We start from the raw sequence: 12899 nt of genomic DNA, 5'->3' as shown, positions 1-12899 counted from the left end.
CTTGAGCGTGAACAATGCCTGCTGAAGTGTCCCAGACAATTTCACAAAATAAACTCCATCTCATTCTATTGCTGTGGTTTGAGACTGGGTATCTAGGCACCTGAGTTAGGCCTCGGAAGGCTGGCATTTGGCTTGCTTACTCAACTCTTGAGCTCTCCGTCAGTCGCTCTTGAATAGAGATGAAATAGTACATACATAGACCACCGCCTGTTTTCTTCAATTATCAGTGATTTTTTCTCATGTTCTAAAAATTGATGTCCAAGTTTCAATGATTACTGGCCATCCAAAACATAAGAGAATGGGAAACATCATCTTAGTTTATTCAGGCTGCCTAACACAATGGTTACTTCACACATATGTATTGAAGGAGATGGAAAACTAGCTCTCTGGTGTCTTTACATAGGTGCTAATTGTAAATACCGGCACTCTTCTCTGCTGTACATTCTGCTCTCAGAAGCTCTACCTTCTCAGAGCATTGCCTTGGGATCAGTATGCAACATACGAATCTCACGGCAGCACAGCCTTCAGGCCAAAGTGAATCTCTATTCTATCTTTTCAATAAGAAAATTAAATTTAAATTCTTCTTAGAAATAGTGCTGTCACCCTAAGAAGGACGCATGGATCGCCTTGGGAAGGGGGAAAAAATGAATAAACTGGAAATGATGGGGAGCAATAGAAGGGAGAGGGGCAATAGAGGGAAGGGGAGGGGCATAAGAACATGAGGGAATGGGATGGTTGAGCTGGGAGAGGGAGTGGGAGAGCAAGGAAAGAGATATCTTGATAGAGGGAGACATTACGGGGTCAAGGAAAAAACTGGTGTTAAGGAATTTCCTAGGAATCCACAAGGATGATCACAGCTTCGACTACTAGCAGTGGTGGAGAGAGTGCCCGGAACTGGCCCACCCTGGTAGGCAGATTGGTGACTACCCTAACTATCATCATAGAGCCTTCATCCAGTAACTGGTGGAAGCAGATGCAGAGATTCACAACCAAGCACCAGACTGAGCTTCTGGAATCGAGTCAAAGAGAGGGAGGAGGGATTATATGAGCAAGGCCAATCAAGATCCTGACAGAGAAATCTACAGAGACAACTGAACCAAGCAAGCTCGAGGGAACTCACGAACTTTAGACCAACAGCTGTGAAACCTGCGTGGGACCAGACTAGGCCTTCTGTTTGTGGGAGACAGTTGTGTAGCTTGGTCTGTTTGAGGGGCCCCTGGCAGTTGGAACAGGATATGGTGCATGAGCTGGCTTTCTGGAGCCCATTCCCTATAGTGGGACGCCTTTCTCAGCCTTAATGCAGGGGAAAAGGTCTTGGTCCTGCCTCAACTGAATGTACCAGGCTTTGCTGACTTTCCGTGGGAGGCCCTACCCTTTTGGAGAAGGGGGTGAGGGTGGATTGATCAGGGGAGGTGGGAGGCTGCAGGGTAGTGGGAGGAGGAATGAGAGGTGCATCTGTGGTTGGTATGTAAAATGAAAAAATTTTTAAATTAAATAAATAAATGAATAAATAGCAAAAGAAACAAACAAACAAAAGCAATACCCCTCTCAAGTTTGCATGTGCCCCAACTCCAGAAGGTTAGTTTATGGATCATCTAGCTAGAGGCTGGGAAGGTAGGGAATTTGTGTCTCCAACTCTACAGCAAAACATACAAGAGGAAGACCACTGAGGATGGAGGGAGTACTCAGAACCAGATGCTCTTTCCACTCTCAATATTAAAACTTTTGCCACCTCCTTTGTCAGGTAAGATCTGTCAAAACCCATAAAAATGAAGTTAAATCAGTATTAGCATTCCAAGTTCCCCCAATGAAAAATAAAAATAAATCCTTACTTTTTCTCACACTTCACTTGTATTTTCTCAGTCATTTCCATTGAACTAAAAATTAAAAATATTATCTTGAAAAACACTGACACAACAGCAAGGAATATTTTCTGAAGATAAAACTGGAATTGAATTTAAGTATATATATATATATATATATATATATATATATATATATATATATATATATATATATATATGTATATACCCTCTTACTGGGAAAAGGAAAGCAACATTCACCGAACTTGTTAGTTTTATTTTTCCTTGGGGGTTAAAATAAGTTTTCTCTCCATCTTTGGAAAATGTCAGCAGACAACTCAAATATGATATGAAATAAGAATGCTGGGGCTCTAATTTGCATCAAAGCCAAAGCAACAGGACTTCTGTCATCTCCTCTTCAAAGCACTATCCTAAGGGATGTGCTGTTTCATTGCAAACCAAGGAATTCGTGCTCAAACAAGTAGCTGCTAGCTCAAATTTAACCTGAAAGCTTTAAGACAGAAAAACCAAATAGGTGAGAAGGGAGCACTACCAATTCCCCAGGTGTTCCTGCTGCTTTCAGACAGTATTCCTCACTATTGCAGAAATTGTGTTAATAAAAAAAAAAGAAGATAGACAATGCCCTGGTGAATAATAATAAGACATATTACAAATAAATGGATCATAACCATACAGAGAGCTCATGTTTTCACAATGGCTGAGTGTGAATCAAGACCAGGATCCTAATTTTCTCATGTCTGTAATTCATATTTTAGTTCATTTTCTTTTAGGTGACTTTCAGTATCCAGAAATTTGTCTTGGGGACTATAAAGGAAAGTTCAAAGAAAACATAGATATTGTAAAGCGCAGCAAGATAGCATTGGGATTGCAAGCTAATAATAAAAATTATAACAAAAGTTATTGTAAAATAAATTTGTAAGTCTTCAAAAATCATTCAAATAGCTACTACTACTGTGTGATACCAAATTGCTAAACAAACATTTTGGTGCATAGGCAAAAGCACAGCAGTTTTTACAGTAATGAGGCACATATTTCCAAGTCCTTCTAATGATTGGAATACAAGCACACAATACAGAATGACCATCATTAACTAAGGAATTTGTCAGAAGTGTGTGTGTGTGTGTGTGTGTGTGTGTGTGTGTCTGTGTGTGTGTGTGTGTGTGTGTAACTTGTTATTTTGAATAAAACAGCAGAAGGCTCTGAAAATAACCAAATGACCCTGAAAACCAATTCAAGTATGAGTCAGACAATTTAAAAACTTTACCTTATATATAAAGAACATATTGAAGCTATGAATAAAAGAGTTGAAAAAATCAAACTGGTTTTCACCATCTTTCCAAAGAACAAAATTGTTTTAATTAATCTTAACTCTCTCATTTTTAAACTCCATTTCAGTGAAAATTGCCCAGGTAATTTAATCAATTCTAGAAAACAATCAAATATATATTCTCTTGGTGATATTTCTTTGGGGATTTGGATTCTTTATCTGATTTCAATATTGATTTCGGTGTGTGTCTGTGTGTGTATGTGTGTGTGTGTGTGTGTGTGTGTGTGCGTGTGTGTGTGTGTGTGTGCTGTCTTAGGTATGTGTGTTTAATTTTCAAGGTTTAATTTCTAAATTAAATTAATATAAAATTTATTTACCCTTTATTTTTAAAGTCATAGATAATATTTTCCAGAAATAAAGAAATAATTTTAACCTTTTTACTTAACTCACTAAGAATTATTATATTAATTGCTTAATTACCTACTACCGCCTGAGTTCCTATGTTCATAGAAATATATTGATTTTCTCTCCTGTTTAATTGCTTTTATCTACATCTTTCACTGAGATGATATTCTAAATTGATAATTAATCTATTATGTTAACTATATTGTGAATGATATTTTAAGATGTAGTTTTAAATTTGGCATTTATGAGGGTAATATCAATTGATTACCTTTAATTTTCAATGATAATATCTCTTCCTCTACGTCAGATGACATAACAACAAAGGATCTGCACATCTGGAAGATATGGTTTTTCTCCTTCATGTTCACCAAAGTAATAAGAATAATAACTTCAGAATCACAGTGACATGAAAATACAAATGTAAACCTTCTGAAAGAACTTGGTGGAAGGGGCCCAAAGAATTGTAGTGTTGAATGTTTGCACCATTTGAGAAGGAGCAAACTGTTAAGGTCATGAGCAAAGACATGGAGCAGTGGTATCTGAGTCAGGGTGGAATCCACCACTCCTCTTTTGCACGCCAGGAGCAAGCTGACATTTTGCTATCTGTTTGTAAAATCACTGTGATATATTTATTAACAGTACACTGTTGACTTAATGTGTCAATATGCCTTATGAGAAGATCTTATTAATTAATTACAACACTACTCAAATCTAACGGAATTGAATATGAGAAATAAAGCCTGGTTAAATACTGCAAAGAATGAGCATATATTTTTTATGTTTTTATATTAAGAAAAGTCTGTGGCAATTTCTCCATGCAAATTTTTTATTTATACTTTCCCAGTTTATTTTTCAATATCTTCATTCTCCCCATTTGGTTATGATTAGAGAGAAGCAAAACAAAAAGAAAACGCATATTGCTAGAACATGTCCAAGATAGTGTTTTAATCCAAAGGCTCTACCCAATGAATTTTTAAAATTATAGATAAAAATATTTTAATTGTCAAAAGCTCATCCCTCATTGTTTTGATTTTTTCTGAAGTGAAATAAGAAATATTTATGTCATATTAGAATATATATATACATATACATATATAAAGCTTAAAGATGAATTGGCCTTTTTCTCTCATTTTATCTTACCTCTTCTGTTTTCTTCTTTCATCTGCATAATAACTCTCTTAAACTAAAATGACATTTTGTCAGTTTTCATTTTTCTCCAAAGGCTTACAATTATCAGGTGATGCAACTAAAAGCCTGCCAGATGATATTAAAGATATACAAGACACAAATTGAATGACTTAATTTTCTGCCTTCAATACTATCTATGTACCACTGCTGTTCTATATTCCACAGCTGCCAATGGAGGTTCCTCCCCATTGTGGAAATTCAAGACCTAAGTTCATTAAAAACCAGTTATGGATAACTGAAGTATACCTATTTTTTTCATTTACTTTATGAGATCTTTCCTAGATATTATATTCAACTGATTGTGGAAGGATTAGATAATGTCTGTATTTTAGAAGAAGGCACATTTTTAATAGTCATACATGGGACATACCTGTCCCTAAGTGTATTCTCTATTTTCTTTGTCTTTTACAAATGAGAGAAACAAATAAGTAGATGTATTATTAAGTATAAAACATTATGACTCAAGAAAGGAAGATTATTGTTTCCTTAGAGATATAAAATTGCCTTTTCCCCCCAAGAACAAAAACAACATTTCTTTGGGGCTAATTAGGGTTTTAATGCGAGGGAAAAATATTCAAGTTATCTTGAAAATGTGCTTCTGAAAACTACTTCTTACTGAGTAAGAATTATAACTACATATGCGGATGGACATCTACCCATATAAAATCAATATTTCAGTACATCATTGGAATTTCATTGTGGCACTTAAGTGTAAGAAATAAAGAAATCTTGAAGTCTGGATATTGGTATTGGAAAAAATAACTTTTCCAAGCCAAGGAGAAATGATTAGAAAACACATTTTGATCTTAAATTGTAGGAAAACTGTGGGAGACGGTGAGCAGCCTGCTTTTAAGGCTTTAAATATACTGACATGTTGATACCCTCCAGCATGTCTCTTGCAGGAATTTTTAAAATCTCCTTTGGTCTTAATATTTCCACTTTGGAGGATAAGTGAGAGAGTGAGCGGAGAAGAAACTTCAATTACTCGAGCTCTCCCTTCACCCTCAGAGCTTTTCTACTTTGTGGTTCAAAGGATTTTGCATTTGGCAAGAGGTCTCTTACAGCTGGAGAAAAATACTTATTTTTTTTCTGAGATTCAATTAATTCTCTTGCACACTGGTAGGACTGGATTAGATTCTGCTTAGCCCCTTTTACTGGTAAACTTTATGATTAAAGATATAGTTTAAAATCATCACAGTTTCAGTACAGCTTGGAGGTACACTTAGGAATATTAAACCAAAATTCACCTGAAGAGAAGCTAAAAGGCAAGCAAAGACTAAAATTCATCTGACTTAGAGAGTTTGGGAAACACCTGAAAGAGATATGGCTGCCAACTTTTCTTTTTGTCTTTCATCCAAACTAGGAGAACAAGCAGAACACAGAGTCTTCAATAGATGCCAAGGCAGACTAGATGAAAGCAGATCTTAATAACATGCATGTGTACTCACTCACCTCCAAGATGAGGATTCTGTGATTCAGAGAGGAGAGGCAGGTTAAAAGACAGGATTAATAAATCAACCCATTCATTAGTTCAGTCAATGGCTCATTTAAACAAATATTTACAGTGCTGAACACTGCCGTAGAAGGTATTATATACAGATACTCTGTCATCCAATCTATGGTTTTAAGGACTATTTTATCTGCTGTAAAGGAGAAAAAGGAAATTCAAACAGAAAATAATTTTATTAGGAATGTTATTATAATATAAACATAAAAATGAAAGAAAAATTCTTCCTAAACAAAATTTTGAAATGTTTGCTCATTATTTACAAAAATCTAACAATGAAATAACATTATACATTTTAGAGGAAACTTAAGTTATTCAAAATGTTAACTTAGAATAGTTTGTCTCAATTGAATAGCCTAGGCAATTCTACTCAATGTTTAAGCCAATAAGTAACAATTGTATTTAAATTCCTCTAGAAAAATAGAAGAGGAAAACATTACTCTCACTGTGTTTGGTGTGGTCATTGCTAGCCTGACAACAAATCCAGACAAAACCATATGAGGAAATAAAGTCTACAGGCCAAGGCAGGACAGAAGTCTGTTCACAATAGTCCTCAAGAAGTTCTCAAAAATCAATGGGCGGTAAGAGGCTGAAACCTTGAATACAGGCTGTCTTCGTTTAGCAATGAAAAAGGTGATTAAGAATGAAAGTGCAAACTTATTAGCTGCATTTGTGATAAGAGGGAGAAAAAATACATAAATGTATTAATCAAAAATGAGATATAATTGAAAATATTCAATAGCAGATAACTTTTGAAGCTGTAAGCTATCTACAAATTTTACTTTGGTAAAATGAGAGATTGGGAGGGATTTATAGCAAAGATTCTGCCTATATGAGTATGATTCAAAGTTATACTAGAGGAACTTATTATTTCAGTAAAAAAAAGGTATAATGTAAAAAAGAAAAAGATGTTTCAACTTATATAGGAAAATGTTGTTAGATTAAAATATCTTCAGGATATTGAATGTTGAAAGTAACATTACATTTTAATAATTGAAGGATGTATTAATACACCAAAAATTTCATATATCCTTATATAGTACCAGACAGAAAAGACTGGAAAATAGATATAAATATCACATTAATAATAATGTAAGACGTGAGATAATTGTGGATAAACATAATAAAATATATGCAGTTACATGCTGACCACAATAGAACATTAGTGAGAAACATTCAAGAAGGCCTATATAAGGGGATATTGCTACATTCTGAGATAAGATGTGTTAATAAAATTTTTTTTAATTGATTTATAGAATCAACAAAATCTCAATAATCCTATACTCTTTCTAATAGAAATTGGTTCACTAATTTTAAAAAGCACGCAACCTAAGATAGGACAAGTATCTAAAAAATAATGAAGACAAGAGATAAATCTTTTTAAATTTCAATAATTCCCATAGAACTACAGAAAGAAAATAGAATGATATTGGTGGAAATCTAGATAAAAGAACCCTTGGAACAGAAAAAGACCTGCACAAAATAGAGCCACACTAATTTCAATTGAGATTTATACAATCAGCAAAGCAATTTAATAAGGAGTACACTGGCTTTTAGAAAGTTGTATTGAAATAATCAAATATTATTAAAAGAGGAGAAACTCCAAGATTTTCCTCACAAACAAGAATAACTAAAATATGTTTGTAATATGAACCTTAGAGTGGAAAAATGATCTTAGACATTTTGGACTAGAACAAAAAAGGCATAAAAATTTTAAAAAAAATGAAAAACAAATGCATTTCTAGAAAATTAAGAAATTTGACTCTTCAAAAGACACCAAGAAAAACATAACTTGTGGCAATATAACATATCTCTGCATAGGGGCTGCTAATCATTTGATTGTAGTAATCAATATGCAGTGTGTACATATACCTGTCCCATAAAACTTTTCTTGGGGAGATACAACACACAAGTCTACTCACATAACCAATGACAGACCAAAATGAAGATTACACCTACTTGGTAAACCAATGAGGTTATTGGGGGTACTTAGTATAGAGGAAGATTTTCTTGCAAGAGAAAGGCTGACTGAAAGGCAGATGCATCCCCAAAATCTCACTCCAACATAGGTGATTAGTCACTAAAGCTGCACCATTGGAACACCCCACATGACTTGCAGCCAACTCAAAGTGTCAAAAACCTCTTCTAGCTCAGTAAGCAGCTTCCTCCAAGTATCTCTACCTCTTTTCTTCTCCCCATCCTGGTACTGTTTCTACAACCTTGGGGAGGGACTCATGTATCTCAATAGTCTCAGCTCTCTCTCTCTCAGGGAACTCCTGCAGTGTGGTTTATGTCCTAAATCTCATCTATCTATCTCTCTCTCCCATGAGGGCATGTTTCCATTCAAGGGAAATCAGTACCTAATACTATCAAATCACCTTGTTTTATATCTTGAATTTATTGTCTTAATTTGTCATTAAATGATGTAAACAAAATATTTGGAGGTGGATAAAATATAATATATTGATAACAATATATAATTTATGAATAGATACATGGGCTGATGCGATGGCTCATTGGATAAAGGCACTTGCCTCCAAGTCTGATGACCTGAATTTGTTTCCTAGGACCCACATGGTAACAGAAAAGAACTAACCCCTGCAAATTGTCCTACTTAATATATGGAAGTACCCACAGATCATAGGCACATACACACCCACACACATGCACATGAACACATGCATACACTCACTCAAAACAAATGGATAAAATATAATAAACTTTTTACATGTAGAATAAACAAACATGGCAATAAATAATTATTGAATGACCCTTGTTCATAATTATGGGATGATATACACTATTAGTATAATAAGATATACATTCTGAGGAATACACAAACAAATTTCATCTCCTTAATAAGATGAATAGACCAACTAAAAGAGGAAGAGAGATCTAAATCATAATGTTCATAAAATTAAAAGAAATGACTTTGAATATTTTCACCATACAAAATGAAAAATGCACAGGAAGACAAAACACATAGTATAAACGTGTCAAAAAGAAATATTTGAACAGATACTTTCCAAAAGAAAATATTAGATTTGCCAATGAGTTTATGAAAAGACTCTTAATATACTTACATAAATTAAATGTAAATCAAAAATGGGTATTATTGTATGCCAACTAAAATGGCTACAATGGAAAATAATGATAGTAAGATGTCTTGAACTTGATGCTAAGTAATTGATAATCAAAAATTAATTTTCAAAATGTCAGGAAGCAATACAGAGAGATAAGAGTCTTTCTTACCCTAGGAATTAGAAGATTAAACAGCCCTTTCACCTTGGTGTTTAAGGATACTGACTCAGGCATGCTGTGCAGAATCTTGCATCTTGGAAAATGCTGTAGAGTGGCAGGAACAGGTAGTCATTCTTCTGATTCAGAACACCAAGGTAACTGCCGTAGCAGTAGCTCCTATTGGCTTACTGCAGCAAGTATAGGTGAAAAGCTGCCTGGTATAGATAAACATGAACATAATTGGTAGAAGAAAAAGCAGAGGTTGGATCCAATGTTTCCTAGTGGGAAGTGTGATGCACCTTAATAGAAAACAGAGGCTTTCTTTGAAAGTGTGGGTAGTAAGTAAAGATTTGGACACTAAAAGTAATATAAAAGTTATATAAGAACATATAAAGGATTTTCATATTCTGTTAGAGAAATTTGTTAACATATTGGTTAGACTAATTTAAATACATAAAGATAAATTTGAGTTTGATATGTTGTCTAAGTGTTAGTGAACATTTATAATTAAGGGGCACTCTAAGTTTTAAATAACTAAAGATAAGAGGATTGGCTCTGTAGAGATGTCCAATTCCCAAAACCAATCTAATATACTTTAAATAATCCTAAATTAAAATCCCAGTAATGGGTTTGTTTTTCATTTTTAGAAATTAAAAGCATCATGGCAAAATGTATATACAGAGCTAAAAAAAAAGAAAGAGGGTTAATAAGACTGGAGAGATCGCTCAGTGGTCAAGAGCACTTAGCATTCTTAACCAGGACGGAGTCCTGATACCATCGCCCATACTAGGTGTCTCATAATACCAGGAACTAGATAAATTATATCAGTTCTAGGGGATCCAGTGTGCACATAGTGCCCATAAATTCATTCAGGTACACACATATACACATTACAAAAAATTAAGAGATTAAAACACTAAGAAATAAAGATTTTAGAACCAAATGGACAACTGCATTGACATTCACATTTCTACGAGGTAATCGGGATGTCAAAACAATAGGCCAGCCGGGCAGTGGTGGCGCACGCCTTTAATCCCAGCACTCGGGAGGCAGAGCCAGACGGATCTCTGTGAGTTCGAGGCCAGCCTGGGCTACCAAGTGAGTTCCAGGAAAGGCGCAAAGCTACACAGAGAAACCCTGTCTCGAAAAACCAAAAAACAAAACAAAACAAAAAAAAAAAACAATAGGCCAGTGCTCATTATTCATTCAGTAAACAGTGCTGAAAGGAAAAAAAAATATTGGCTCAGGACCCCCAAGACCAAATTCTCAGCACAAAGGAGATTTATTTGCCCCAGAGGGACAAAGGGCAGGGAATAAGAGACAAAGACATGAGATAGAGGACAAGGGAGAATGGGAAGGGAACAAGGGAAAGGAGACAGGAGTATTTGTCCCAAAGGACAAAAGACTGCCTCTGGATAGAGGGCAGACAGACGTGGCACATAGGAAAAAGGCAGTTTATAAAGGTAAAGAGGGAAACCCCATGTTAAAATGAGGTGCTTAATTTTAATTTGGCATGTTAATTAGGATAGTCAAAGGTAACTTTTGATTGCCAGACTTCAATACTTTAACTGCTGGACCTTGGTAGTCAGCCTCAGGTGGAGAACGTGGCCAAATAATGAAATAGACCTTGGTGGCTAGATCTAGGAATGTAACCTAATGGTTTTTAGCAAGGCAGAGAGGATGGGGAGAAGGGCACGTCCTGCCAGATGCTAAGTTCAGGTGCTAAGTTAATTAGATAACCAAATAGACTTGAAAAATCAAAACTATCTGCTTCCATTTTACTGAAAATGCTTCCCCCTGAGTGTCTAATTGGGTTGTTGGATTTATCATTTCTATCTTCATTTTAGCTTGAGTTTTCTTCAGTGCCTACATCCTTATTGAATTTACTCTTCAAATCCCAAACTATCATTCATTTCTTTCAGGTAAGCATGTAGGGTTTTTGTTTGTTTGTTTGTTTGTTTTTGTTTTTGCTTTTGTTGGACTTCAATCAGGAGTATTTTACTAACCTCATGTTCATTCAAACATTTGTTAAGGTCCTCTTTATTCTCCTTGAATTCTTTGATGGTGTATTAATTTTTCTTTTAATTTTTGTTGTCATTGGGTCATCTAGCTAATTCTCCTTGGAGAATATTTCCATTTGTGTTTTTGAAGAGGGAGGGGATTATTTCCTTGGCCTTTCATCCTGTGTTCTTACCATATGACCTGGGCATGTGGACTTATTTCACTGGTTGTATGTCTAATATGTGATTCTAGCCTGCTTGTGCTGAGTGGAAGTATTTTTATTCTCCAGGTTTATTACCTTCAACACAAAATGTCCACTGGATGAATGACAATTTTCATTATCTTAATGAGAAAACTCAGTGATATAGTTTTAACTCAGTATGGTACAAAGTTCTTTTAGTCTTTGCTTTTCTAACTTGGCAATTTGTAAGTGGCATGACTTCTGAGGAGATATGAGCAAATGTCTACAACCCCAGATGGGAAGGCAGCGATAGACCAAAGTACCACTAAAGTCCAACTTGGTACATCAGTAAGTTTTATTGGCATCATTAAAAGGAATATGGCTGAAGGGCTATGTAAAGAGCATAGTAAAAAATGCCTTTTAGACATGTAAAAATAGCTTACTCAGGATTCCCAGTATACCCAAGGCTACATTTGATAACCAGAACTTAGGGACATCACTCATTCTAGATATCAGACACAGTCATGACTCTGTGATGGCCCCTGAACAGCATTTAAGCAGAGACCCAGTACAATGCTCTGCTCTGCACATATTGGGGGATGGCACTTTGATCTGTCCTGCAACAGGAGATTCTCCTTCAGGATTCTAACCCTCAAATCAGAGACTTCTGTGAGAGACTGGACCTGACCTTTGGCTAAGATACATTGCCCAGGTGAGTAGTTTTGGGGAGATAGGACAGTAGTTAGGTGTTGTGGAATAATTTTTTTGTACACTGTGAAGATATATTACTCAGATTGGTTTAAGAAAAAGCTGAACATCCAATAGCTAGGCAGTATTTCGAGGCAGAGAGGACAATGGGGAGAAGAAGGCAGAGATACCAGCAGACACAGAGCAATCAGGATGGGCAGAACAGAGATGAGGTAATAAAGACACATGGCAGAAAGTAAATTAACAGAAATGAGTTAATTTAAGTTATAAGAGCTAGTTAGAAGCAAACCCATGCTAAGACTGAGCTTTTAAAATTAGTATAAGTCTCCTTGTCATTGTGTATGTGTGTGTGTGTGTGTGTGTGTGTGTGTGTGTGTGTGTGTGTGAGCTGGAGGCCCAAAGAAAAGACTGACTAGAGTTAGGAACTAGGAGTGAGAACCTTGTGTGATAACTTTCAGCATAATAAAACAGAACTTTTGTTATACTAACTATGTGTGTCTACCTTCTTGCTCACAACAGGTTACTTGCTAGAAGAGAAATGACTGAAAGACATCTGCATAACCGAAGCCCACCCCAGCA

Source organism: Peromyscus eremicus, chromosome 6 (genome assembly GCF_949786415.1).
Source record: "Peromyscus eremicus chromosome 6, PerEre_H2_v1, whole genome shotgun sequence".
In the NCBI taxonomy this organism is placed as follows: Eukaryota; Metazoa; Chordata; class Mammalia; order Rodentia; family Cricetidae; genus Peromyscus; species Peromyscus eremicus.
This window is presented reverse-complemented; position numbering follows the sequence as displayed.